General features: G+C 42.3%; 1 protein-coding gene across 3 annotated transcripts in view; it reads left to right on the top strand.

The window, feature by feature from the left end:
- The first annotated feature begins 70 nt into the window (after positions 1 to 70).
- The window catches only part of LOC143038941 (uncharacterized), a 34,432-nt gene continuing 29,502 nt past the window's right edge, over positions 71 to 5,000 (top strand). Inside the window, exons 1-2 of one of the 3 annotated variants that reach the window (XM_076208740.1) lie at positions 71 to 741; positions 4,516 to 5,000. The exon at positions 4,516 to 5,000 is cut by the window's right edge and continues 618 nt beyond it. The gene's annotated coding sequence lies outside the window, so the exon portion shown is untranslated. Of the gene's footprint in view, positions 1,233 to 4,515 lie in introns of all 3 variants that reach the window. The other 2 variants (XM_076208739.1, XM_076208738.1) reach the window with 2 other exon arrangements.

Below are 5,000 nucleotides of genomic sequence, written 5' to 3'. Positions count from 1 at the left end.
GTAGTTATCGTGTGTTTATGTTTGCAGTTGCGAGTCCGCGCTTACGTAGTGTGTATGTCCGTGCATTTGCGTTTCTTTATGTACATGTGTGGACAAGGTCCGCTTGGGTCCGGTAGGTTGAAATGGGACGACGATATCGATCAAGAAGCTCGATTATTTACGTCGTTTTCTCTTCCTCTGAGCGAGCGAGCGAGCGAGTGGGCAAGTGTGATGCGGCCACGGGCTCCTGCCATTGCCTCGCCGGACGCGGAAGGGCGGACGGGCAGGTTCCCCCTTCGGAGTCCCTCGGCTCGTGTTCGCCCTTTTCCACCGGTTGAGTCCCTCTTGAAGGAGACTCTTTAAGACGCCAAAGGAGACTCTTCAGGACGCCAAAGGAGACTCCTCGAGGCGCCAAAGAGAGACTCTTCAGGACGCTAAAGGAGACTCTTCGAGGCGCCAAAGGAAACTCTTCAGGACGCCAAGGGCGACACCAAAGGAGATTCTTCAGGACGCTAAAGGAGACTCTTCAAGGCGCTAAAGCAGACTCTTCAAGGCGCCTCAGGAGACTCTTCAGGACGCCAGAGGAGACTCTTTAAGACGTCAAAGGAGGCTCTTCAGAACGCCAGAGGCGACTCTTTAAGACGTCAGAGGAGATTCTTCAGGACGCTAAAGGAGACTCTTCAAGACACCAAAGGCGACGCCACAGTAGAGTCTTCAAAACGCCAAAGGCGACGCTCGGAAACCAGGTGGCGTGTTGACACGGTGAGCGAGAACTAACACAGTGTTAACTTAGTAGGAACTTGCTACAAGAGGCTCTAAGCCACGGCCCAAGCCATCACCTTTGCCCTGCTTGCTTGGATAGCAAGGGGAAGTGGCAGTCACTGTGAGTGGTATACTAAAAACTGTGGAGACACACACATGATGTGTTGTGGAGGCGATGAATTGGGTTTGATTTAACACGGACTGCTGAGTAGTGAAATTCTTGATGAGAATTAACACGAGTGATGTGCTGGGACGTTCCCGGGTGTTTGCTAACACGTGACGGTGACCTAACACGGAGATCGAGGAAAATTATAGCACGGATTTAACACAATGTGGTCAACAGTGAACTCCTTATGGAAGTGAAGTCGCGACAAATGTAGAATTTTTATTTTATTTTATTTTATTTTTTTCTTGTGATTTCTTTAAGCCTAATCGGAACGCCACCATTACCATGTACGCCATTTAAGTGTAACACAGCTTTGAGAACTAGAGTAAGTATAGAAAGTTGAGATTCTAGGATGATACGATCCGCCGTTTTCTATCGGGGTTCCAATTCAAATGAATAAAATCGCGTGACATTAACCAGAATAAAATCACAAAGGTACACCATAAGAAACAAACGGATTATATGGGAAAGTTTTAATCTTAGCTTCTCTGTGTTTGTTGATCCTCCCCCTTTTAACTGAATAAAATCACCTGGCGCTAGTTAGATAAGAGAAACAGCGGACTTCAGGTGTGCAGTCAGTATTTAAGGAGCATCAGCGATGCCCCTATGGACCAGAGCAACATATAATTCTTTTATGATTAGAAAATAGTTCCCACTTCAGGGATAATGTTGGTCACTTTTCGATTTCAGCTAATCCATCTTTCAACTAATCTCCTCAAATTTCTCGCCTAAACTCCCTCTATGACTTCACCTCTTCGGGGGGTGATGTTGTCTTCAAGGATAGGATAGAAGCGCTGGTTATGAAATGGAGATACGAGGGGAACGCTTCTTAGGTGAACAGAATCCTTCGACACAAAGCGAAAACTTTAATGTCATTCGGTCGGTCGATGGATTGAGATAAACAAAGATGTCCCAGCTTCTACTCGACTGTCCATCGTATGATACACGTTGTTTGACGTAAGCCAGAATAAAGACAATAAAGAATACAAAGAATACCATCATGTCAAAGGTGTTAGTGAAGTCTATTTAGGGCCCAGTCGCACCAAGCTTACGACCTGTTTCCGACCTCCGGCGACCTGCAGTTGGTCGCCGACCAGTTGCAGGTAGTCTTTGGAAGTCGCTGGTAATCGGTAATAAGATAGATAAATAGACAGATCGATAGATGGATATATTACAACACACACTGAATAGTCCCCAGTGCATAGATTTCCATCTTATCAACCACATTAACTTTTTCCCATTTCATTTTCTTAGACTCTAATCCACAAATAGAATATCCCTTGCAATAAAAGATCTGACAACCCGGCATTTAAATGAAACTGGATAGGATAGTGGTAGCAGTAGTGTTAGTTCATCTTCTATCGCCTAGTTGCCCTGTTTTCTTAACTTTAGCTTAGTATAGTAAACACAAACAGCCTCGTTAGGGCCAGTAGGCCTGCCGTTGTTTGTTCTTCCTTTGTGTTCCTTTGTCTTTTGTGTCGCCGACCGATCGCTTGATATTTAGTCGAAGGTGGTCGGAAACGGGTCGCGAGCTTGGTGTGACTTTTGGGGCTTTAGCGATGAGTCAGTTCGAATCCCGTGAGGGTAGTGTTGGTAGCGTGTCAACACTCAATAGAATGCGCAATGATGATGGCGAGGCGGGGGGAATGGTATGCTGGTTTTGCACAGTTGGTAGAACTGGGGTATACATATTGCTAATGTTACGTTGTCGTCAGTCTTAAGGGGGTTATCGCACTGGGCAGATTCCACGGACTTCTTCGTCAGCACCGACAGTCGCGAGTTCGTTTGGGTAAAAACGACTTCGGTTACAATTATTTTTCGAATCTCCGAATATCAAATAATTATCTTTCCGTCATGTATAGCAAAGGTGAAAGACGAACTAGGTAATTGTAAACCTAGAAGAATGTTAGATAAGCTGTCGAAATCTTTTTAGAAAAGTCTAGATTTCTGAAAACGAAGTCATATTCTAGTTATTCAGATGGAGGTTGGAGGTAGTAGGATGTCGGAGGAAAAATAGCCCAGTGTGATAACTCCTTTATTGGCTGTAGTTCACCAGTGCTTCTGTCCTTGACTGTATTAGATTAAAGAAAGAAATAGGCAAGAACTGGTTTACCTATAGAGTGGTTAACAAATGGAATAGACTTGTTAGTAACCACGTAGTTAGTGAACGCTGAAACTATTAGTTGTTTTAAAAGAAGGTTAAATAACTTTATGGATGGGTATGATAGGTGGTAATGGACATGGAACTACCTAGTATAGGCCTTATGGTCTCTTGGAGTCTCCTTCATTCTTATGTTACTTGATGTTTGTGCTCGGTGATATGTGTATCCTTATGTGATACATTAAACATTGAACATAGTACATGAGGATTATGTACTACGTATAGTATCATGTAACATAATGAACTATGTAGTACATAATACATTACATGATCGAGCAACTTTTTTTTTTTTTTCTTTTTTTAACGGAATCCATACTTGCACTCAGTGACATCTGTGCGTGACAAGACTGATCATTATGACGCACGAACTGACAGTATTATTTGACTGATAGTCCTGTCTGACTGACAGCAGTTTGTGCTACAAGTCATGTATGAATACTGAAGACGATGGCGATTTTTTTTTATATTATTCTTTATTTGGCTCCGCACGATTTTATTCAGGTGATATATTCCCTCCTCCCCCCTAACTTCGCATACCTGCCGATGTTGGGTCGCCTCCCCGCCTGGCCAGAGAACCAACGCAGGAAGCTCACACGGGTTCTGAAACATTATAGAGTGTATGTGTTATGTACACATTTCTTTGAAAACATTGGGACTTTGAATTCTATGTGTCATGTGCTATGTGGATGTAATTGGAACATGTAACGCATACTCGAAAGTACAGTCAGGTTCAAAAGTTCGATGACACTCTTTTGTTTCTCTTATTTGATAACAGATGGCGCCTGATTGCTATTTTTTCACTGTTTTTCAAATAAATCAGATAAGTGCTAAACATGATCATTGATTAGTGATACACTGATATGATGCAGAACATATATTACACAGTATTATTCATTTAAAAATTGAATGCGCACACACACACACACACACACACACACACACATACATACACACACACACACACACACACACACACACACACACACACACACACACACACACACGCTTGAAAAAGAAGAAAAAGAAAAGAAGAAAAAGAAAAGAAGAAAAAAGAAATAGAAAAAAGATAAACAGGCTATTTGAATTGATTGAATGACAGATATTTCAGCAAGACTCCGACTTGTACTGCATACCATTATCTATATCGTGAGTGGGATAATAACTAAAATCAAAATGATAATGACAACAGGAATCAGTTTCAATATATATCATTACAAAATAATTCCACAAGAAGTCCAATCCAATGACCAATACAAATTAATAAATCGACAAATGTGAAGAATACATGTTGAGTGAGTTACAGGTAAATATAATGATATACTATGGATAACTAAAAAACAAAAACAATAAGGGGCTTATTTTTGTTGAGGTCCCAAAATCCCTAATATATGAGAAAGAAAAAACATTTGTATATATATATCTACATGTATTGTAATGTATCTTTTAGTTTCAGCAGTAGACGCGTGTGAATATCTTGAGTGGTTCTAAGATAAAGTGAAATTCAGGTTTGAAAATACACAACAAAACAGAGCAAGGCGACAAAGGGATATAGTACAAGCTATGGCCACCAAAGAGAACGTACGCGCAGTGACCAGATTTGAGGGGTGACTTTAACAAATACCAAAACAATGCTTGCGAAACGTCGAGTGTTGTTGTTGTGTGCAAGGGAAGAGGTCTGCCGAGTCGCGGGAATTACAGTTATGTTTGCCCAGAGAAGATGGCACTCCCGATAGTCGGAAATGGTTCTTTCCTCGGCTGGCGCCAAGCTCGCAGTGCCAGTGCCAGTTTCAGTGCCACGACTCGATGTGACGACCTCTGCCGAAATTCTTCGTTTCGTCTTCGTCCTCGTCAGGAGTGGAGGAGGAACAGGAGGAGGAGGGACAAGAAAAGACCTTGACAGTCGTCCCTACAGCCTTCTTGCTACCGACGCCA

Source organism: Oratosquilla oratoria, chromosome 25 (assembly GCF_046742065.1).
Source record: "Oratosquilla oratoria isolate Oo_2021 chromosome 25, ASM4674206v1, whole genome shotgun sequence".
Lineage (NCBI taxonomy): Eukaryota > Metazoa > Arthropoda > Malacostraca > Stomatopoda > Squillidae > Oratosquilla > Oratosquilla oratoria.
Note: the sequence above shows the minus strand (reverse complement) of the source record. Positions and strands in the feature narration are given on the sequence as shown.